This window comes from Perca fluviatilis, chromosome 5, assembly GCF_010015445.1.
Source record: "Perca fluviatilis chromosome 5, GENO_Pfluv_1.0, whole genome shotgun sequence".
Lineage (NCBI taxonomy): Eukaryota > Metazoa > Chordata > Actinopteri > Perciformes > Percidae > Perca > Perca fluviatilis.
Window position 1 is genome coordinate 39,694,527 of NC_053116.1, and position 25,000 is coordinate 39,719,526.

Consider the following 25,000-nt stretch of genomic DNA (forward strand, 5'->3'; position numbering starts at 1 on the left):
TAGTTAATCCTACAGGAAATCCAATTGTGAATATTTACAATGTGGCTTATAATGTTGGCTTATTTGGCTTTTTTTCCATGATCTAATATGGCTTCCATATATTGTTTAGTTCATTATTTACAGGAAAAGGCACCAGGTATTTTAAAGTACGCCATGCATTAGTGTCCAAGTGACTAATGTGTACAAGAATCTTTGAATTTGGTCAAGTTTTGAGCAAGAACGCTGTAACCTGTAGCCGCAAACCGGGCTGTAATGTAGTCACATACGGCAAATAGACATCGTCAATTTCCATCCACCATAAGTTTTGTAAGAGAGATGGCAAAAGTACTCACCTCCCGTACTTAAGTAGAAGTACAGATACTTGTGTAAAAATTACTCTGGTAAAAGTAGAAGTACTGGATTTAACTTCTTTACTTAAGTAAAAGTAACAAAGTACAGGCTTTGAAATGTACTTAAAGTAAAAATAAAAAGTAGCCTTGCGAATGACAACCACTTTTTATGCAAAGCTACCTGGACCACACACGTTACTAGAGTGCAAGCTGAGAAACTTCAGTGGACATAAAAACCAGGCTCTTTATATGCCATTGTCTACATTTTAAATGGATGTCTGCCAAACATCACATATATGATTATTGTGACAGAGACTGGGACTCCAGCTTAATAAGATTCTGACTGAGTAGCAAGATATGAATTCAACTGTGATTCTGTGAGAATTCACAGATCCAGTTTCTCTTTTTAATCGTCCCCTTAACATTTAAAGGAATCTACATGCATGTGTGTGTGCTCAAATATAGAAAGAAATAAAAGGATACAATATGAATTACTAAACATAGATTAATTAAGAAGTTCCCCATACTTTTAGAGTTACACAGCACATTGGCCAGGAGTCATACTTTGACGCCTCCTAGCCCATCTCAAACATCTCTCTCAGATAAGGCCAGGGATGATTGGGAATGTCTTGCTGCTTGTCTGCCTAATCTCTGGGATCTCTGTTTTCTTCATTTTCAATCATGTCGCCGTCCATACTACTAGTGCTAACCTTACCACCATCATGTTGCAATTATTTGCCGCAAATGAATGCAGAATGCGGCCGAATCTGTCGAGTCGTCTTGTAGTGGTGCGTTACATGCAACGTAGCCTACAGTATATTCCCATCCAATTAGATTGAATTCGGTATTGATGTGAAAAATAATAACGGTAACTCCAGTGAAATTATTTGAAACTTGCTAGTGAGGACTAGATTAGGACCGTATTTAAAGCTGATGCTGGTTTCAAACTTCGCCCCCTCCTTATCCCCCAGGTGTGTCTGTAAAACACGGACAGACAACTTCTCTCTTTTGATGCTTGGGAATGACGTTGCGTGTAGCAACGTGAAACCTAGCTAACAGGTGAAGAACACAAACAACTAAATCACTAGCTAACCTACTTTAACTGTGCAGGAACTATAGACCAATACAACAACAGGCTTACATTAACTGACAACATAAGTTATACGACTTACAGTTCTCAAGGACGCACACACACCATCTCAACTGATTATCCTCCGGACAGCAGTCTCTCTTTCTTTTTTCTCACTTTTTTTTCTGTGTGGCGCACGCGCCCGCTCGCGGTGTGAGGCGCGTGTCCGCGCTATTCTCCGACATTACGACCTCTTGTACAAAACTAAAGTAACGAGCCAATTTTTAAAATGTAAGGCGTAGGAAGTACCGATATTCGTGTTAAAATGTAAGGAGTAAAAAAAAAAAGTCGCCACAAAAAAATAGTAAAGTAAAGTAGAAATATCCGAAAATTCTACTTAAGTACAGTAACGAAGTATTTGTACTTCGTTACTTCCCATCTCTGTTTGTAAGACATTACATACATTAGATTCCGCAGTGATCACTGTTATACTATTATTCATAATATTGATCAAAACATAAAAATATAACAAATTATTAAAATGGATAGAGCATCATGTCTTACCAAAATTGCTGTCCATGTTTAGGTTGTAATAGCTCCTGTCCCTGTTCAGGTTAAAGAGCACAGAGTAGATACTGCAGCTGAAGTAAAGACAGAGTTCAGAGTGTGTCTCCTGCAGCTCCGTAGGAAAGGCTCTTCATATGAGCCCAACCACATCGAAGAATACCTTCACACAATGAAAGTGCTGCACAAAGCATAAAGCTCCTCCTTCCCTTCAGTATTTACAAGAAATGAAGCTCAGCGCAAATTCTTTCAGGAAGACGTCATTACCCCAGTCACTACATTCTTAAATCAAATCAGCTGTTCAAGAAGTGACGTGTCAGTTAAACCAATCAGACTCGACCACGAGATTCAAGGGCCAATCACAGCCTTAAAAGTCTGCTTTAAATCTGTTCTCTCCTTGTGCTGTCAGCTGTCGTTTCAGGCAAAGCGCTCGTCCCTCCTCCTCCCCTGCCTCGTCCGGTAGTTGTGTTTCTCCCAGCTGACCGCTCCGTTGCCTCTTTGGTCCAGTCTCTGGTCTCTGGTCTCTGGTCTCTTCGCCGCCGCCACCAGTGTCTGGACTCCATCGGGGGTTATGTTCCTATTCCCTACCCCTTTAAGAAGATTAATTCGATGGAGTCCAATCTCCAAAAGACTTTGTACATTCAATATCATACAGTTGTACACTAAATATTTTTGCATATCTGCAAACGAAGTCTCTCCTGATTGAAATGGCAGCAGTTCTCTTACGGTCCTCATGATTCTGCCACTCCTACCTGCCACACTGGCTGGTGGCCAAAAAGTTAAGTTCAGGCCGTGTTTATCAATCAAAAATAAGTACAAGTATTATTAAGACATAGTGTTATTTTTTGGGTAAGATGAAATTATTTTTTTGACTGATAAAATGAAAACTATTTTTCCCCTTGTTATAGAACTGGGCCGGTCTGGTGTTTTGGTCGGGAGGTGCTCAGTCAAGGCACTGGTTTGAAATCATTATTGAATATCATGGATGCTTCCCTAGGCAGCATCCACGATATTCAATAATGATTGAGTTATATATTATGACAAGTTATATATGTGTGCTACACTGAACAAGAAATAAAGATGTGATATTATACTTTTATGTTCTCCAATGACATTCTCATTGACTTCAAGAACATATTGCATTAATCAAGTAATTCTCTTTCTATTTCCACAAAATGTAAGCAGAGGTTTCTATTCATTCAGTACTTTAATGTTTAATGTGGTTCATGCATGTTATAAAGGTCCGTGTACTTTTTCGTTCATTCGATTTTCATTTCATAAACAGGTATTGAAAAACAAAAAACGATGGTTATTTGATTTTCGTTTTAAAATACAACATTTGAAATTGAAATACAAGGCTTTTTTTCTTTTTCATGGTCGAAATAAGATAGGAGAAAGTTTAAATATGCTTTGATTTTCATTTTCTATTTTATATAACAAAAATAAAATCACTCGAAAACAGAAACGAAGAAAAGTCTTGTTTTTTCATATTCAGAGACCGGATGTTGTCATTTCCAAGGCAACAGCGCCAGCCTAGCCTACCAGTGTTGCTTTCAGCCCAGGCTAAAATTACTTTGGAAACCTATACTCTTGATAATGCTTGGGGGGAATTTTATTTCATAATGTCACATGTATTTATTCCCCTCTCCCTGCCTCCCTCTGACTCTCTGTCTTACCCTACCGCAGACAACTTCGCCCCAAGAGAGTCAAACCAGCTGAGGAAACAGACTTTCAGTTCACGGCTGCAACGTTACCGTTACGCGCCACCGTTAACAATCCCAGCAAACTTTCTGTTGCTGCCGTTAAGCTTGCTGATCTGGCAGAGAGTCACCGGGGGTTCGGATCAGATCATGGGGATCAGAACCGTGCGTGGGTCTAATATTGTAATATTAGCTGCTGCTGCAGCTTAGGTAGCTGCAGCCGCTAGCTGCTGCAGCTAGCTAGCAGCTAGCCACCAGCCCTGTGACCTCGGTCCTCGCGGTTCGCTCCCCGCGACTGACTCTGCAGAGCTGGCGTTACCCGCTATATGATCAAGGATTACCAAATTTCTCTTTCATAACCACTGAAAACTGTCAAAAATCTAACCCAATGGACGTAGCTGACATTAAGGGTTTCTGCTTCATTAAGGGATATTGTAAGGAAAAAGCTTAATGTACCTAAACAGTGATCAAAAAATCTAACCCAAGTCATGGACGTTATCTGACTGATAACTGACTGATATCTGATTGATCATTGTTTAGCTACATTAAAGTTAAGCTTTTCACGTTAAATAACAATACAAAAAACACCAATTATTAAAAATGTTATCAATAATAATAAAAAATTTTTAATTTACACAAACAAAAAAAACATAATAATCAGCCAACTCAGATAAAACACCATCACTTTAAGCGTTTTAGAATGTCCCGGCTGCAGCTGAGGGAATCTGTAGCTTTTTGCCCCCCTTTACATAAATATACATATGGCTATGAAATAGATCATGAAATACATAAATGAGGAAATACACATGAACATAGGCATTAGTCATAATAGTTAAATAGCCTAAATACATGTATGTTTTACTTATATTTATTTCGAGGGACTTTTATTTATTCCATCTATTTATATGCACGTTATATTTAAAGGAAGTTTGGTTATCTCACAGACTCAGACTAAAAGCAGCTAGTGCATAAGTGCATCAGGGCATATCACTATCTGCAAATAAAATAAAATATGAATAAATCACGAGCGCGGCAGATTCCCAGCTCAGCTAGAGCGGGTAACGCAGCTCTGCAGACGGACCAGATCGAGTCAGTCGTCCCGGTGTTATGTGCCTTCTGGTTTTTCCACCTACTGGTTTCCGAGCCTGTCCAGATGCCGTGTAACCCTATCAACCTACCCACATCAACAGATTCGCTACATATTCATAAACATTTTACTGGCCTTTGCATGTCGCAACTCAAATCAAAACTATACTGAACTGAACTGAAAATCTGAGCCCTACATTACTATAACATTGTACAGCGGGAAAAATGTGTTTTAAAAGTATTTAGGATGATCCGTGTCGCGCTGGATTCGAACCTCCCTCAGCAAAAATAAAAACTTAAAAGTCCACTTCACCATCCACTAGACTATCACATTTATCACACCAGCTACCAGGACATGACTTTGTTTTTTATTTTCCGTCAGTAGGCCACTAATCACTGTTTATCTGAGTACTCCGAAACAACAGGTTACCTTGATTTAGGCTTAAAAACATAACTATATCATGCACTCCAACCATCTGCTACACCTCTGCGCTGCCCATGTGCAAGGATTCATCAGAAATTATAGCAGGCAGCACACGGATTCTGAAACAATGGGTCTAAAACAACTGGTTACCCTGGGCTGGAAACGTGATCTCGAAGCTCTCAAACAGCTACTTGCTACAAACTTGCTACTTCGTTGCAAGTTGTTTCGAACCAATTCAGAACAAGCTCCGTGTGTTACGTGATTGCAAGATAAATGAGGTAGGAATACGGTGTATTGGCGAACATGGTAAGATTTAATGTCATAAAATGAAAAGCAGCAACAAATCCTTTATTGGGTTAAATATTTTGTCTTCTGTCATATGGCGTTGTATAACTTTGGAAACGTAGATGTAGGCATGTGAGCCATGTCAATAGAAATATCGCTTCTTTTCTTCATATCATAAATCCAAGGAACTTGTTTTTTTTAAATTTTCTTTCCAAATTAACAATAAATTATATTAAATTTATTTTTTATTTTTTTTTTTTTATTATTTTTTTTTTTTTTTTTTTTTATTTTTAAAATATAATTATAAAAAATAATATTAAATTTTTATTAAATTTTTTTATTTTTTATATAATAATTATATATTATTTTATTAATTATATATATAAAATTTAAAAATAAATATAACTAAAATAAAAAATAATAAAAAAATAAAAAAAATAAAAAAAAAAATTATAATAATCCAGCGCGACACGGATCATCCTAATAACCTTTAAAACACATTTTTCCCGCTGTACAATGTCATAGTAATGTAGGCCTCAGATTTTCAGTTCAGTTCAGTATAGTTTTTATTTGAGTTCGCGACATGCAAAGGCCAGTAAAATGTTTATGAATATGTAGCTAATCTGTTGCCGGGTAGGTTGATAGGTTACACGGCATCTGGACAGGCTCGAAACCAGTAGGTGGAAAAACCAGAAGGCACATAACACCGGAAGCAAACCGTGGGGACCGAGGTCACAGGGCTGGTGGCTAGCTGCTAGCTAGCTGCAGCAGCAGCTAATATTAGAATAGACCCAGCACCGGAGGTCTGATCCCCATGATCTGATCCCAAACCCCCCGGTGACTCTGCCAGATCAGCAACAGAAAGTTTGCTGGGATTGTTAACGGTGGCGTAACGGTAACGTTACAGCCGCGGAACTGAAAGTCTGTTTCCTCAGCTGGTTCGATCTCTTCGGGGGGCGAGTTGTCTGCGGGTAGAGACAGAGAGTCAGAGGGAGGCAGGGAGAGAGGGGAATAAATACATGTGACATTATGAAATAAAATTCCCCCCAAGCATTATCAAGAGTATAGGTTTCCAAAGTAATTTTAGCCTGGGCTGAAAGCAACACTGGTAGGCTAGGCTGGCGCTGTTGCCTTGGAAATGACAACATCCGGTCTCTGAATATGAAAAAACAAGACTTTTCTTTGTTTCTGTTTCCGAGTGATTTTATTTTTGTTATATAAAATAGAAAATGAAAATCAAAGCATATTTAAAATTTCTCCCATCCCCTGTTGACCATGAAAAGGAAAACATGCCTTGTATTTCAATTTCAAATGTTGTATTTTAAAACGAAAATCAAATAACCATCGTTTTTTGTTTTTCAATACCTGTTTATGAAATGAAAATCGAATGAACGAAAAAGTACACCTATAAGACCTATAAAGTACTCTGAATTACCTTTGTGTATAATATGTGCTATTATCAAATAAACTTGTTTTGCCATCTCTGGGCTCTTGTTTATGCTTAATTGTTTACAAGTCAATGAGCAAATTGATGAATATCTAAAATGTCCTATATTAAATAAATAATTCAAATTACTATATTATTAATTTACTGTATTAATAAACAGTAAAATATTAGTGAACAAATACATTGTGAAATAATTTTAAAAGTTGTTAAATCATAACTAATGGTTTATAATTATAATTTGAGTTATTAGTCTTTTCTTTTCATGTCACTTTCTATTTCTACCCGCTACATGTCAGAGAGAAATATTTTACTTTTACTCCACTACATTCATCTGTTCCAGCTTTAGTTACTAGTTACTTTAGTTACTCCACTACATTCATCTGTTCCAGCTTTAGTTACTAGTACTTTAGTTACTCCACTACATCATCTGTTACAGCTTTAGTTACTAGTTACTTTAGTTACTAGTAACTTTACACATTAAGATTTTTCCACAAAAAACACATGTTTATAAAATCTGATGTTTTGAGTGCTTATATAAATAAGTGCCTCCATTTCTTGTTAATGGTCGGTGAGAGGAAGGTTTGAAGTGGAGAGGAAACACTGGCACTTCCCCGATATAAAAAAATCTCCTAAAACAACCATATAAAGCTTTAGTTTCACTTTCATTGTGTGCAGCTTTTTACGGCAAGGCAATTTTATTTATATAGCACATTTCAGCACAAGGCAACTCACAAAGTGCTTTACAAAAAACATTAAACATTGAAAAGCAAAAGCAAAATAGGGATCCAAGATAAAAAAATAAAAATATTAACGAATACAAATTTAATACCATATAAGATTAAAAAAACAACAACATCATGGTTCAGTATAACAATTAATACGAGAATAAAAATCCAAGAATAAAATTCACTGTTCAGTATAAAAAAAAGAAAAAATTAAGGAATAGCAACACGAAAAAGAAAGGTAGTGGCGGGTGTGGTGTGGCTCTATTTCCAAAGGAGCAGCAGGAGATACACTCTGAACTCTGATATTTGATAATTTGACAGAACAACAGATGTTCCAGAACTTTACAACATTACATTCACAATTATGTTCCTTGTCCCCAATTGTCTTTTTATACAACACAAAACCGAGGCATCTCTTAGACCAGGGGTCTTCAAAGTTTTTAGGCCAAGGACCCCTTAGCTGAAAGATAGACAGAGTAGGGACCCCTACTACTGTACATATATTGTATAAATTATTGGAGTTGCATGTTAAACTGGGCGGATGGATGAAAATGAATAGATATATATTATTTATACATCATGTTTTAATGTTACACATATATGTGGAAGGCACAATGAATTGTTAAGCCTAACTGTATGGCTACCTATATTAAGTTTATCTTCAATGTGTAAATTAAATGGTTTTCTTTTCACAAATTTGAAGCCGGGAGGCCAAATTATCTTTCCTAATAATAGGGTTGATTCATATTATTGTATATTTTCAGACATATTTGAATGTTTGAAAAAGAAACTCTGAGGACCCCCTAGGGGTCACAGAGCCCCTGTTGAATATCTCTGTCTTAGACTACAACAGAGGGATCAATAATAGAAATTAGAATACTACCCAAATACTTCCCTTCTTCGTTACAGTAACTCAGGCTGCACCTGTCAGCCATTGAATACAATTTCAAAATAAGACACAGCTGTAGACAACACAAAACAAACCTAACAATACGAGGAATACAAAACCATAAAAATAAAATAAACAAAAACAACACAATATGTATTCAAAATTAAACAATAAACCGGGTTACCAAGCCTACCAATCCATTTTACCAGTTGCCAGTAATAAAAATCAGACATATCTTCTATTACATCCAAAAGGAGCCCCACACTCTTCTGAAAATATCTTCCCTCTCCCTGACTCTATAAGTAACCTGTTCAAAAGTAGCCATTTTTGTCATCAACTCAATCCACCCCTTAAAGTTCCCATATTATGCTAATTTTCAGGTTCATAATTGTATTTTGAGGTTGTATCAGAATAGGTTTACATGGTTTTAATTTAAAAAAAAAAAACACTATATTTTTGTCAAACTGCACTTTGCTGCAGCAGTAATTATATTATTTATTTATTAATATATATTATTTGCGCCGGCAAAGGTGGGGTACAATACACTTTTGTTACTTTATTATTCGTTGCTTCTTCAAGGGCGGGCAGATTTGGCAAGTGATCGAAGCTGGCCTATATATAACAGTCAGCTAACAAATTTGAAAAACACCTTCTCATTCAAATCGCGCTTTTTATTTACGATTATTTACATTGTAGATTCTCACTGAAGGCAGTCAAAACTATGAATGAACACTATGGAATTATGTACTTAACAAAATGTGTGAAATAACTGAAAACACGTCTTATATTTTAGATTCTTCAAAGTAGCCACCCCTTTGCGTTTTTTTAATAAGGGAAATAATTCCTCTAATTAACCCTGCCAAAGCACACCTGTGAAGGTAAAAACCATTTCAGGTGACTACCTCATGAAGCTCATTGAGAGAACACCAAAGGGGTTTGCAGAGTTATTAAAAAAACAAAGGGTGGCTACTTTGAGGAATATAAAATATAAGACATGTTTTCAGATATTTCACACTTTTTTGTTAAGTACATAATTCCATATGTTTTCATTCATAGTTTTGATGCCTTCAGTGAGAATCTACAATGTAAATAGTCATGAAAATAAAGAAACACATTGAATGAGAAGGTGTGTCCAAACTTTTGGCCTGTACTGTATATACTAATATATGGCCTATTATACAACTGCCGGTGGGGAGTTACCGGGTTTCATAGGATCCGGTACACAATATGGACACGGATTAGGGGAATATTCAGAAATGTATTCGAATGGCTGTCCCACTTCTAAAAAGCTAATCTAGCCAAAACCTCATCTGTAAACAGCTGCCAGGTGACATTATTGGTAACATTGTGTCTAATGTTAGGAATGCCGTAGCAGCCAGACAACGGGGAAACTGTCTCATGGTGTACAGATGCAAAGCATTAAAAATACCCCCAGGATGTGGGTGAACCAGGCTGCGTGAAAAAAAGCATAAAAACACAACCAAAAACGAGGTGGTCGTCAAAGAAGACATCGACCAGAAGTCGGAGAACTCCGACCCCGACGCCCCTGATCTTGACAAAGACAAAAAACCCTTGATTATGCGGTACGTTTTCTTAAAAAATGCGATGGAATATGCGGGATATTTATGCAATTTTAGATTAATCATGGCCTTCATTCATAATCAGTCGGAAGACATCTATCGAAAAATCATCACTTGTAGAAATTCCACCAATGTCCCTCTAACAGACACTACTACACCTAATGAGTTTTTCACGCGCGCTAGTGGAGAAGAATATCTCAACCTTAACGACTCATATCTGTACATATCATATCATGTGTAAGGATTACAAATCCTGATGCTGACTAAAAGCTGTTATATACTGGACGCGTCCAAGGTGGCGCGCGACATCGGAACGTCAAAATGAAGTGGAGGATGATGGCGCTGGTAGTGGCAACACGCATGGCGACACGCAGCAGCAGTGTTTGAAAGTAGTTGTATTGAAAACTGTGTTTTAATCTTGTTTTTAAACTACGTGTTGGTTTATTTTGCCAGCTTTTAACCGCGGTTCTTAACCTGTCCTGTCTGTCTTTTGTTATTGTTTTACTAACCATTACTGGACTGATTTGTAGTACGAACGGAGGCAACATGATGACTCACCTGAATTTGACAGGCCTCTTTTTCTTTTTGACACTGTCATGTCACTTTTTATGGGGACTTTTGGTGTAAGAGAACCCTCTTCTCCACATTGAACAACCTCATCAAGCCTCGGACCAACAGCCTCCTTACCTCTACCCGGATCTCTGCAACTCATTCCTCCACTTTTTCACTGACAAAATCAATCTCATTTACAAATCTCTATCCCCTGTATCTGACCTCCCAGGATCTACTCCAGCACCTACCTTGGACCCTCCTCTCCCCATCCCTCCAGACCTCCCGACCCCTCCTCCACACTTCCTTTCTCCTCTCCCAGTTTGACCCAGTCACTCCTCCTGGAAATCTCTAAACTCATCAGCTCTTCCAAACCCACTACCTGCTCCCTTGACCCCTCCCTACTCCACTTCCGAAGTCCTGCCTCCCGGTCCTATGCCCTACCTCACTAACCTCTTCAACTCCTCTCTGTCCCTTTTGGAACTTTCCCTCTGCTTTCAAAACTGCCGCTGTCACCCCAATCCTTAAAAAACTGGTCTGGATCCCTCCTCTCTCAACAACTACCGCCCAATATCCAACCTCCCCCCTTTCTGTCTAAAAACCCTGGAACGCATAGTCGCCCCACAACTACAAACCCATCTTCATGCCAATAACCTATTCGAACCTCTCCAACCATCGGTTTCGCCCCCCACACAGCGCAGAAACCGCTCTCCTCAAAGTCCTCAACGCTCCTCACCTCCTTTGCTGACACCGGTTCCCTCAACATCCTCATCCTCCTCGACCTGAGTGCAGCCCTTCGATACTGTGAGCCATAACATCCTGCTCACCAGACTCAAAGACCTCCGTATCGACGGTACTGCACTCAGCTGGCTCCACCCCTACCTTTCCAACAGATCCCATTTCATCTCTCTCCATAACCACACCTCTGCCACAGCCACAGTCACTCAAGGTGTTCCCTAAGGCTCTGTACTTGGCCCCCTCCTTTTCATCATCTACATCCTCCCTCTTGGTCAGATACTCCGCCACTTCAACCTGGACTTCCACTGCTATGCTGACGACACCCAGATCTACCTCAGCACCAAATCCCCAACAACCCTCCCTCTCCCACATCAACTCCTGTCTGTCAGCTATTAAAACCTGGATGCAACACAACTTCCTCAAACTCAACAGCGACAAAACAGAATTCCTTCTGATCGGGCTCCAAATCCACACTCAGCAAAACCAATAACCCCACTCTCACCATCGACGGCACCATTGTCTCCCCATCTCCCCAGGCCCACAACCTTGTGCGTATCTTTGATTCCACCCTCTCCCTTGAGCCTCACATCCGTCAAGTCATTAAAACCTCCTTCTTTCACCTCCGCAACATCGCCAAAATCAGACCCCTCTCTCACACCCCCGCTGCTGAAAGACTCATTCACGCCTTCATCTCCTCCCGACTGGACTACTCGCAACTCACTTCTCCTCGGCATCAGCTCTACCAACATCAACCGACTCCAACTGGTCCAGAACTCCGCCGCCCGCCCCATTACCTGCTCCAAATCCTGGCACCACATCACTCCAGTCCTAAAACAACTCCACTGGCTTCCTATTTCCCACCGGATCACCTACAAAATCCTGGTCCTCACCTACAAAGCCCTCCACCATCTGGCCCCTCATACCTCACTGACCTCCTCTCCCCTTACCAACCCTCACGGTCCCTCAGATCCACCTCCCGGTCTCCCTCTCCTTCCAAAAGTCCAACCTGCGCTGTTTTGGGGACAGAGCCTTCTCCAGAGCAGCTCCCAGGCTCTGGAACTCCCTCCCCCAAGAGATCCGCACCTCTGAGTCCCTCACCATCTTCCAGTCCCGCGCCAAGACCCATCTCTTCACCTCAGCCTACCCATAGTCCACCTGCCCCTCCCTTTTCATCTGTATCTTGTTTTGTTCTACTTCTTTTGTTTGCTCGTTTTTGTTTTGTTATGTTTTTATAATCTACCCTGCCCTGTAAAGCAACTTTGAGTCCATGAAAACGCTATATAAATTCAATTTATTATTATTATTATTATTATGGAGATCCTCTCCAGTATAGTCGGGAGTTCCTGCTGCTTTTGCACAGCACCGGTGTAGGCTCCGTGGACTATTCCGCAGTTATCCCCCAGAGATCCTCCGGCTACCGGACCGCTATGCAGTCAACAGGAACAGGGCGCCCGGACGGCCGACATCGAGGGAAAAAGAGGGAGACGTGGCGGCGTGGCGCCAGAGGCTCAAGAGACAGGGACACAAGCGTATCCCCCTTCCCACAGTCATCTCGCGCTAACGTCCAGTCACCTCGGAATAAAGTGGACGAGCTTCAGGCAAACGTCAGTTCCTGGCGGATTAGAAGTGCTCCTGTCTTCGCCTTCAGCCCAGAAACATGGCTTAAGGAACACGACATACAGTCTGATCTGAAGATCGATGGCTTCGGAGTTCCCTACCGTTTGGACACTTGGCGGGGGGTCTGTGTCTGTATGTCAACAATAGCTGGTGCAACACAGTGGTTGTCAGAGAGTCACTGTGTACATCGGACATTGAACTCCTCTCTGTATCCCTATCGCCTTTTTTATCTTCCTCGAGGGAATTCCCCAATTTTTTGTGACTCTTGTTTATATTCACCCGAAGGCTAACGTTGATATGGCTACTCAAGCCATGACCAGATGTGCAGCGGCTTCAGAGGATTACCGGACGCGACGATCCTAATAATGGGTGATTTTAATCATTGTAAACCGGGGAAGTCTCTCTGTAACTTTTACCAGTATGTCACTTGTCCGAACCTGGCCACTGCGAGTGTCTAGACCTTTGTTATGGGACGGTTAAGGGGGCTTACAAATCCCTTCAGAGCCCCTCTTGGAACGTAGACCATAATGTTGTTTATTTGGTTCCGACATACAAATCGGTCCTGAAGAGGCACAAGGCGGAACAAAGATTTGTTCCGGGTATGGACAGAAGATTCCGTTCTGTCTCCGTCCAGGACTGTTTTACTGGCACTGATTGGGATGTCTTCAAAAATGCCTGTCTGGATTTAAATGAACTGACAGAAACTGTGTCTGCCTGTATATCTTTCTGTGAGGACATGATCATCCCCCCCGTAAACCCATCTCCATTTATCCAAATAATAAACCTTGGGTCTCCAAACCAGTCAAAAGCATAACAACCAGAGGAACATTTGCTTCAATCAGGGCGACATGATACAGCACATGGCATTATCAAAACAAGTGAAGAAGGAACTACAAGCTTTGCCAAGTGCGTATATAAAGACAAAGTGGAAAAATTGTTGAGACTGGAAATTCACGTCCTGCATGGGACGGCGGAAAACCATGATGGGTTTGCAGTCCAAAAAGTGTACTATTTCTCACAATGGGAAAACCGACCTGGACTTTTCTAATGAACTGAATGTTTTTATAATCGGTTTAATGTTCAAGATTTTTGTGAGGAGATGTCCGTTTTAAAAAATGTAGACTGTAATCCTGTAAATAATATTGGGCCCATTGATAGATTCATGGTCTCGAAACTCTTACGGGTGGCAAAGAAAGGAAAAGTCCAGGTCCCGATGGGATCGGGGGTCGGGTTCTGAAGAACTGTGCTGTCCAGCTGGCAGACATCTTCTGCTTCATTTTTCAATTGTCCTTACAGCTGCATAAGGTCCCTTGTCTTTGAAAGGACTCAATAATTGTTCCTGTGCCTAAGATTCAAACTCCTAAGACCCTCAATGACTTCAGACCAGTGGCACTTACATCTCTTGTCATGAAAATTTTTGAAAGGCTAGTGAAGGATGCCCTTTTGGACACTGTACGGGATAAGTTAGACCCTCTCCAGTTTGCCTATAGGCGCGGGCAGAGGTGTGGACGATGCAACAGGGACACTTTTAAACATGGTTTTTAAACATCTTGAGGGGGCCAAGTCCCTTGTTCGCTCTACTATTTATTGACTTCTCCTCCGCTTTTAACTGTATTCAGCCCCATGTCTTAGCAGACAGACTGAAGAACGCTCATAACATTGATAATGGACTGATCTGCTGGCTGATGGATTTTTTAACAGTGAGGTCACAACGGGTTAGAGTGAACAGTGTTTTATCAGATGCCCTTTTATCTTCTACTGGGTCCCCCAGGGCTGTGTCCTCTCTCCTCTTTTATTTGTTTTATACACAAATGAATGCCAAAGCCATCAGGAATGGCGCCACATCATTAAATTCGCCGCATGATTCTGTCATTGTGTCTCTCCCAGTGGCGGATCTAGAAAATTTTACATATGGGGGGCAAGGGTAGCAAGAGATCTTGGTAGGGTGGCAGGGGAAGACGGTACATGGAAACCCTCATACATAAACTGATATGCCCCTACTACCACGCCACCCTGCTATGCCCTAAACTGCTACGCCCTAAACTGCTACAACTATTATTTCTATTCATAGTTCCATTATCTTTTTGTTACTATAATTACCATTATTATGAATCATAATTCTCTATATCTGTATCCATCTGTATGTAACCAGCGACCACCAAGACCCTGGATATGTCTGATGTTTCTGTTGCACCAAATGCATGCTCTTGGGAGAATTGTTGGGTCATTGTAACTTAAAGAGTGTGGTCTAGACCTACTCTATCTGTAAAGTGTCTTGAGAAGAGTGAACTGTTGTTGTATATGTAAATATTTACATATCTAACCCTATAACATATACAACAGAATGGAAATAGCCAAAAACTGAAAACACATCATGTCACAGGACATGTTATGTTACTGTACTGCAATTTATATGTAAGGAGAATATAAACCAACCATATGGTCCAGGGGTTACTGCAGCCTCCTCTTCCTCTCTGTCATCTTCATCCTCCTGATCACTCTCTGCCTCTGTCCCTCTCTCTGAACCTGCAGCCTCCTCTTCATCCCTCACAGTCAATTCTTCCTTTCCCTCTTTCTTTCACTCATTTCTGCATCTCCTTCTGTGGTCTCTCTCCTGCTCTGGCCGCCTGGTCTCTCCAGTTTACTGTCTTCTCCTTCTTCATTTCCCTCCTCCTCTTCCTCCTGTGCACTACTCAGGATTTTCTTGGCTGGCAATATCCCCACTTTTAGGCTTCAGCTAATATCTCCAGCTACTCTGGCCTGCAAAAGTCAAGATGTGAAAAGCTCTTGTTATTATTGTATTACATTACACTGTATGGCCCTGTAGCTAATAAGTAGCCTAAAAACATAACATCAGACGAGATTTATTACATGCACACAACAGTTATGTTTAGACTAGCCTTCTTAATCCCGTTGTATTTGTTGTTTTCCCAGTTTGACAGTAAAGTATGTTGCCTGGTTTAATTTGTGCAGGCCGTATTGCGGCATATGTGAGAGGAAGTGGATTTTATAGTAGCGTACCCCTTAACTAATCATATACAAATGATCGGTCTCAGCAAGCACTGTGTAGTGTGTTGTAACGTACCCCCCAAACGGGCCGACCCTCTGTAAACGTTATGAATTCAAACATGCCAGTTTGTAATATTCTGTATTATGCTCTTCTTGTCTTTACTGAAATCAAACTAATCAAACAGCAGAATGCGCCTTTACAACCCACGAGGGAGCAATTTGACTTTTGGCTAACAGACGCTGTTGTTGATAATGACTCGCCTTTTAGCAGACATTATAATTATTACAAATTTAACTTCAGATGAAACGCGTGTTTTAACTTCACCTGGGGCAAACAGACTTCACTTTGTGAGAGGCTCCGGAGGGGGCAGCTCAGTCGGCTCCAGTCTTTGCGCGCGATGCAGGGCCCCACACCGCAGCAGACTTCGCTGTGTGCGAGCCTGAATGTGCGAACGCGTCTGCACGTTTGATGCAGGGACGTAGCTAAGTATTTGAGGGGCAGGGGGCTAAGATTACATCTACAATTATTATTTATTATGAATTAATATAAATTAATTGTTTGTTTCAATGTTTTAAGAAGCCTGTGCACATAGTGGCAGTTTGTTTTTACAAGCAAAGTTTTTGAATGCCAAAGTTAGGGGCAGCTGGGGGCAAGGCTCCTACAGGCAGCTGCCCCCTTACCCCTGTAGATCCGCCCCTGGTCTCTCCTCAGCAGTGATGACTCTGAACATGGTCCGGTAGTGAATGATTTTATTGATTGGTGTAAATCTCCTCCTTTTTAAACATTAATGTGGCAAAAACGAAAGAGATGTGCATTGACTTCAGAAGAAATCCCGCCGTCATTTCCCGGTTGTAATGGACAATCAACCAGTTGAACTAGTGCAGCAGTACAAATATCTTGGGACTGTGATCGACAGTAAACTGTGCTTTGAGTCCCATGTTGATGCTGTGTGTAAAAAGCACATCAGCGCATGTATTTTCTTCGAAGCTTCGCAGTTTCAATGTCAACACTGTTTTTATGAAAATGTTTTACTCTTGTTTTATTGAAACAGTTCTTACTTTTACTTTTATTTGCTGGCACGGGTCACTTTCTATTAAAGAGAAAAATAGAATGCAAGGTATCAAGGTGTGCAGCAAAATTGCCGGCACACCGTTAGATGGCCTTCATGACCTACATAAGGCCAGATCTTTGAAAAGGCGAGCCATCCTGGCTGATTCGAGTCATCCCTTGTGGGGTGAATTTATATTGCTACCCTCCCGGGCGTATATATAGTCGTTGCGATGCAGGACCGAAGAGATTTAAAAGATCATTCACCCCTGCTGTTATCCCCATTGTTAATAGTATCCTGTGAATCCAAATTTTAATTATGTTATACTGTTGTTGTGTTTCTTTGTTGCTGTTTGGTATATGTTATTTGTTACTGCTGGCTGTAATGCAAATTGCCCCTCGGGGATAATAAAGTGACCTTTTAACCTTTAACCTTTAAATGATGTAATATTCGGCCGGGCGTCCCGATTTATGGCGCTGCGGAGCCAAGTCGGTCGCAAGGCTTTTTTCAGCGGCGGACAAAGCGGAACTAGATGGCCTGAACGACTTCGCGAGAACCCGATGTCAGGACTCTCTGGTAAACTTACCGGGTTAAGATGAGTTCTTTTATGGTGAATGAAAGGCTGGATCCGGCCGAAGTAGGTCACTAAATCAAATCGAAGCATTGACGGCAATGCTGCTGCCAGTTCTGTCATTTAGCTTTTTTTTTTTTTCTTTCTAGTCCGTAGAAAGAGCAACTTCGGTAGCCTTTGCTTATTAGCCCACCTCTGTTCAGGAGAAAACTTTAGCTAGTGTCGTGACCACCAGCGAGGTATAAATAGTCACGGCGATTTCATGACGTCACATATGAAAGCGCCAGCTCAGCTGCGGTTACTGTAAAACACTTAATGCCGCTGATGTGGGCTTTATAAACTACCCCGGGTGCAGCCTTTTTTCCCAAGTAGACATAATGTTGGGCAATAGATTGATCACACAGTCTTCAAATAATGCACCGTCACAGAGGAATTATTGAATGTTTGCTAAACTACGGAAAATAAACACTAGATACACAGTTCAGCACTGGACTATTACTATACAGGCGATAATTTGGGGTTAGAGCAATGGGGTGCATACACTGGTGAAAGTCGGATTGTGGAATTAATATCACCAGTATATATATGTGTATAAGGTATGTGTATAAGCCACCTGTCTCTTTGACAGACAGTATTTTTTAACATTAAAGTATGTAAACTAGTAGATCCCCAAAAATGAAAGTATGAACCCAAACATGACCATAACATGTACCCTTTAACAACATGAGTAATAGTATCATGACTTACCATGGTAGTATTTGCTGGCTATTTTTGGTGCAGGTGCTGTGACAGTCTTTCTGCTGCTTTCTGCTGACAGTCTTTGTCAGATGGCTTCTGCAGCAAACCACACCTACAAGCAGTTACATAGTGGACATTATAATGAAACTGAAACTTCAGTTAAAGCAGAGTTTTTTACAGTCCAAACGGGAATATCACTCTAAGAAATAAATCCGTAAACTAATAGAAAAGTTCTGATAGCTCATTACCTGGACTTTGTCCCCGTAATGAATAAACGGTTTCAGTTAAATAACCATGGTATAAAAAACAGAATATTTTCTGTCATTAAATGGTGAACCTATAATTGTAAGAAAAGTCGCTAAAAATACTGGCTAATATACTTTGTTCATATGAAGGGGTTTTCTGAAATGATTTTCACGTATTTTGATTTGCCAATGCATCATGGGAACAAGACTCATCGCAAAGCTGTTCAAAGTTAACAATTTCACTGGCATTTATTATTATTTAGAGCAACCTTTGTTACACCTCTGTGGTAAAAATTCAGAAATATATCGTTTATGATATAGGGACTATATATATATTAATGCCTAACATTAGCTATTTTGGCCGGTTCACCCGCTTTATAACGTTAAAGTTAGCTGGGTACAAATGGCAACTACTACTATCACGGTTGGACTGACTTAACCAGCTAACGTTATCATGAGCTAAAATGGGGCCGGTCGGGTCGGCCAGTTAACGTTGACTGTAATGTCAACGTTCACAGATACTCATTTTGGCAGGTCAACAGGCTAATGACAAGTTATTATAGCCGTCCGTCCGCTTTATACCTAGCTAACATTACAGGCCTGTTGGTGGTAGTTGGCTAGCTAACATTGATGATAACGTTGAATGATAATGTTAGACCTCTGTGCCCGTCTCACGGTTCGGCCGACTATTAGCTAACCAGATATCGCAAGCTAAAAACGGGCCAGGTTGGGCCGAGCCGTAACGCTAGAATCGGCTTTTATGATTAACGGTACTTTAAAGTATTCCCGCAACACGAAATGTTCATTTTGTGAAGCTTTTTGTTTGCTCAGTAGCTGCTAAGCTTCCGCCTTGCAAGCTAAGGTGGGACTGGAGAGGAGACTCAAACCATGTTAACGTATTAACAGTTCAGTTTTCGTATCTTTTCTTTGAACAATCTGAATTTGCTTGGTGGAGGGAGGATTAACATTAGATTACCATAATGTTGGCTTTTAGTGTTTGTGACTTTTAATGTGTCTCACTGACTGAATAGCTAAAGCACTGCAAATCACATAGACATGTCCACAAAGTATTGTTTTTATGTGGCCAAAACAATTGTGGAAGAAGGTTTTCCTCATTCAACTGCTTTGCTGTTCATATGTTACGTAACACACTGGATCTGCAGACCAGACAAACTTGGAACCGGTGTGTCTGTACAGTTGAAGTGTTCATTGAACTTTTCAGCAGAGAATATTCAGATGTTAAAGGGTTCATGTCTCACTTAAGTGGACATATACAAGAGGGTCTAACTGTAAGTTGTCCCTTTGATGGATGTAATAAGAATTTCAATGTAAAGACACCCTTTTCATCTCATATTTCCAGGAATCACAGAGGGTGGGGTGTCACCCAGATAGCACCTGTTCATCCGAGCAAATGTTCAGATTTTTGAGGGAACACCTCACCTGATGTAATGGATGTGAGTGATGCAGACCAAAGTAAAGATGTTGATAATGATAAAGCTAATAAATTAATTGTATGGGTTGTCTGACCGACCTTAAAGCCCTTTATATCAGGGTCCCTTCTGATTGCCTCCGCCAAAGCCTCAGTGGGTAAGACAAACAGACTTGGGAATAGCGGACATACCTGTCTACTGGATCTATTTAGGGAAAATGGTGATGAGATCTGCCCATTAGTAGTAATCCTTGCTTTGGGTTTATGATATAAGGTTCTCACCCAATTAATAAATACCTTAACCAAATTTAGTTAATACCTTAAAGTGATGGTTCGGAGTAATTTCACCCTAGGGTCCTTTGCACAATGACCTCGAGCCAAACACCCCCCCAGAAGCTTTTTTCACCTGGGTCTAACATTGGGAGAGTTAGCGCAGAGGCTAATGGATCCGAAGTGTCTCTTAACATTACCCCACTAATAATGCCCGAAATGATACCAAAGGTCTACACTAGTATATATAGGTTATGCACTCATAAAACGATGGATTGGAAAGTTTGTAAGTACACCAGAAGTTTATGTAAATAACACTTGCCTGCTGGCTTCTGCTCTCTGCTGTTGTTGTTTAAATACTTTAAATAAATAGGGACTTTGAATGGCATTGATACTCCTAGTGCTTTCCTCTGCCTTCAGTTGCCAGGACAAGATTTGATGTGCTTTCTCCCAATTCATAATACCTCTGTTTAGTTCTTAAAATAGTTATTTCAATTTTGTAGGCATTTAATGTATTAAATGTAATATATTAAATATGTAAATGTATTTAATGTGTGTCTGAGGAACCATTTCTTTGATAATCTTTTTCCAAGAGCAAAATCTCTTTTTCCAACTTATCAATATCCTCTGTGTATTATCTGTCCCCTCAGATAGGCCTTTAACGTATCCCATGAAATAAAATTATTGGGAGAGGTAGAGGAGGCACAGTTTGTTTCACAAAACAACTTAATTTGATCCGAATGTGCAGAAATCAGCTCTCTGGAGGAGAGTGGGATTAAGGCGCCACCTATAGGTTGTTTTGGGCTTGTCGGGGGAACAAAATGGACAAGGTCCAGGGTGAGTGATCAGATAACGTTCTAGATGAATATTCAGCATCTAAAGCTCTATGAAATAGCTGGGAGGACAATAAGAACAAATCAATTATAGTGTGGGATTTATAAAGGCATGAGTAAAGAGTAATCTCGAGTCTGAGGTGCCTCTGCCTCCAAATGTTTATTAAATTGAGATCCTTCATATACTGTATGTTCGAGTGTTCTTGGCTGCTTCTGACCTGGAGATTGTCTTAGTCGTTTGTCCAGAGTAGGATCCAAACAGAAATTGAAATCACCTCCTATAAGTATGTTTTGCTGCCCCCTGCAACTTTTAGAAATATTTCTTGCACAAACAACTCATCATCATAATTAGGTGCATATAAATTTAGGAGGACCATTATTATTATTATTATTCTGAGAATATTCTACAATTAATAAAGACATAACGTCCTGAGGGATCAATGACAGTATCAAGTATTTCCAGAGGTGTATTTTATTTATCAAAATGGCCACTACTCTGGCTTTGAATTGAATGATGACGATGCTACCTGCTCTACCCATGAGGTGAGTTTCTTGTAGGAAAGTGATATCTACTTGTAGCTTTTAAGATATGTCAAGACCCTTTTCCTTTTAATCGGCTCATTTAATCCATTAACATTAAAACTGGCACATTTCAATACTTGTCCATAAAGATTCTGTTTTGTTCAAACTTCCCTGACCTCTCATAATATTACAGTAAACAAAGTACTTTGAAACGTAGTGTGTAACATGTAAGTGGAGTACCCAAACAAAAAGGAAAGCAAAAGAAAAATACCCCCAAAACAGCGTGTATAAAACCCCACAGTGCCAACCCCAAAACATGTGGCACACCTCCCTTCATCTAGAACAGAGGTGTCAAACTCATTTTCCCAGAGGGCCACACTGGAAAAGATAATAGGCTCGTTCGAGATGAAGTGCTCTCGCCTGAAAAGCGGTAAACGGCGGCGTAATGCGGCAGCCGAGCGGGGGACAAAAGTCCGCTCTCAAGTCGGACAGTTTTCCAGCTGATTCCAGCAGCCTTCAGGCTCAACAGGAAGTGACACAAACACTGTGGTCCGTTCGAGTCCGATTCGATTTAATAAAATGTTATCAGGCCCATATATCAGCTCCTACACAGTCTCCAGTTGGTTTTATTATGACAGAGTAGCTGTCAGAATTCTCTACATGTGATCTGTTGCTGATTTTAATTACCAACAGACTGTAGATGATCTGTAATCTGAACAGATTTAGTCTCTCTGACTTCTAAACATCACTATCAGCCTCACAACAGGTGTTCTGTACAGAATAAGCCCTTAAATCAGACAAATAGCAGTTAAAATCCTTCCCGATTCAAAATCAAATAAAAGTTTACATAAAACGTCATCATGTTGAGTCGATTCTGAACCAATCAGCTGTTTGATCAGCTGAGAGGGCCGCGTTCCCAGCATGCACTGGGTCCGCTCTGCGTCCGCCTGGCTCTTGCAGTTGGTGAAAGCAACTGCGCCTGCCTGCGCGTCTTAAGAACTGCGGCGCCTTGGTCTCGTGAGATTATCGTGCCCATGGCGGCATGACGTCAGAGCAAGTCGGGATCAAGTCGGACACAAATCTACCGCAGCATGGATGACCGATGCCGGTGATCGATTCTACGCAGATCTGGCTCATCTCGAACGAGCCTAGTCACTTCCAAGGGCCAGACATGAAGAGTTTATTGACTTTCTTTGTTTCATTGAAAATGTCAAATATCTTTGACTGTATTACTGCACGCCGCTTATGGTTTTCCCCCCCAACATCTTTATGGCCTTTCTCGGGCGTTTTTGTCACCCTTTTATTTATAATTTTTGCCGTTTCTGACATTTTTTTTTATCCTTTTGTTGCATTTTTGTCGACATGAAGCCCTACATAAGTCAGCAGAAATGTTCCTTAGCCATCATAGAATTTAGTAAATCAAGCAAAACCCTTTTATTTTATTTTTTCTCAGAGTCTCAAATCTGCCAAATTCTGCTTTGAGTGTCGTGTAACAGCAGTTTAAAAACCACATTCCCTTTGTTTGGGGTTTGGCGCACAACTAGGTGGGCCAAAATGTATTGTGAACCTAAATTGATATGCGGGCCGGATCATAATCTGCAGGTCGGATTTTGGCGTCTCACGGGCCTAGAGTTTGACACGTGTGATCTAGAAGGTCTTGTATTCGTGAACAACAAATCTAGCTAAAATCTAAGGTCTACTACTGCCCCGGTCTCCGATATATATTATAGGAGGTTTCGCAAAAACACTCTAAGGCAGTGGTTCTCAAACTTTTTCGGTCATTCCCCACTTTGGACAAGGGGGAATTTTCAAGCCCCACCCATCACCTGCAACACAGCTAATGAAATATGCAACAAGCTTAAAATGTTCCCAATTTATTGAAGTAACAAGTAGTAACAGTATAGTAACAAGTAGTATCAGTATAGTAACAAGTAGTATCAGTGTAGTAACAAGTAGTATCAGTGTAGTAACAAGTAAGTATTGTATAGTAACAAGTAGTATCAGTGTAGTAACAAGTAGTATCAGTGTAGTAACAAGTAGTATCAGTATAGTAAAAAGTAGTATCAGTATAGTAACAAAGTAAATTATTAGTGTAGTAAAAAGTAGTATCAGTGTAGTACAAGTAGTATCAGTGTATAACAAGTAGTATCAGTATAGTAACAAGTAGTATCAGTGTAGCAACAAGTAGTATCCGTGTAGTAACAAGTAGTATCAGTATAGTAACAAGTAGTATCTAAATACAAACTAATGATCTACATCCAATAACAGCAAGTTCAAAAATAAGAACATAACAGTATAATATCATCTTTATTTCTTGTTCAGTGTAGCACATGAGCACATAGATAACTTATTCTTGAGTGGCATCAATTATCAACATAACCCATGAAATAAAGCCTTTGTGACAAAATCAAATAACGTAATGATTTACTACAATATATTCATGTAAATCTGACAAAAAACTGAAAAAAAGAAAATCGTTTATTTGTTCTGTATAGTAAAATGTTAACTTACATTATGGAATATCTCCTTGGGCTTTATTAAAAAGCAACACTAGGTGGCAGTGTGAGAGTATGATTTGATGAGTGGAGCATGGAGGAACAGGCCTTACTAACCTACAGTATATAGCTCTACTTTAACAAATATAATTAGCTTTATTATCATTCACTCACATACTAAAAAGAGTTAATTGTGATTTTAGTTCTGTGAATGAAATAATTGTTTCAAATATTCTTCACTAGGAGCTTCTAGAAGGATCCTCTGTAGTTTTGCTGCCTGCATCACTCACTGTTTGAGCAATCCCAGATTTACTTTACTTTTACCAAAACCCCAACTACTATCGTACCGCCAGCATCTTTTACCAGATGCCACACTATATTTTTCTCCTCAGCTTTCTCTCTGGCCACACTTTCATGTCTGTTCTTTAACTCTTCTTTTTCCTCTCTCAGTTCTTTGTCATACTGTTTCTTCATTTCATTAATCAGGGTTTGCATACTCCCTTTCTTTCTCGTCTCTGTTCTCTCTCTGATTTCTCTCTCCTCCTTCCCTCTTCCTCTCTCCTCCCTCTCTTTCTTCCCTCTCCCTGCTCTCTCTTCCTCCTCCCTCTTCCTCTCCTCCTCTCTCTCTCCTCTCTCCTCTCCCTCCTCTCTTCCTCTTCCTCTCCTCCTCTCTCTCTTTCCTCTCCTCGCTCTCTCAGCCTGAAGTTGTTCATTCATTTTATTCATCAGGGTTGCATACTCCCTTTCTCTCCTCTTTGTTTCTCTTTCTCTCTGAATCTCTCTCCTCCTTCTCCCTCTTCCTCTCCCTCCTCTTTCTCTTTATCTTCCTTCTCTCTC

General features: G+C 40.3%; 1 protein-coding gene, 1 long non-coding RNA gene and 1 pseudogene across 2 annotated transcripts in view; 2 read left to right on the forward strand and 1 right to left on the reverse strand.

The window, feature by feature from the left end:
- LOC120558741 overlaps positions 1 to 2,233 on the reverse strand; it is a 2,940-nt pseudogene extending 707 nt beyond the window's left edge.
- The window catches only part of kcnd1 (potassium voltage-gated channel, Shal-related subfamily, member 1), a 1,001,373-nt gene that overhangs the window by 277,195 nt on the left and 699,178 nt on the right, over positions 1 to 25,000 (forward strand). The gene's annotated exons all lie outside the window — the stretch shown is intronic.
- The window catches only part of LOC120558745, an 87,505-nt gene that overhangs the window by 37,861 nt on the left and 24,644 nt on the right, over positions 1 to 25,000 (forward strand). The window lies entirely within an intron of this gene.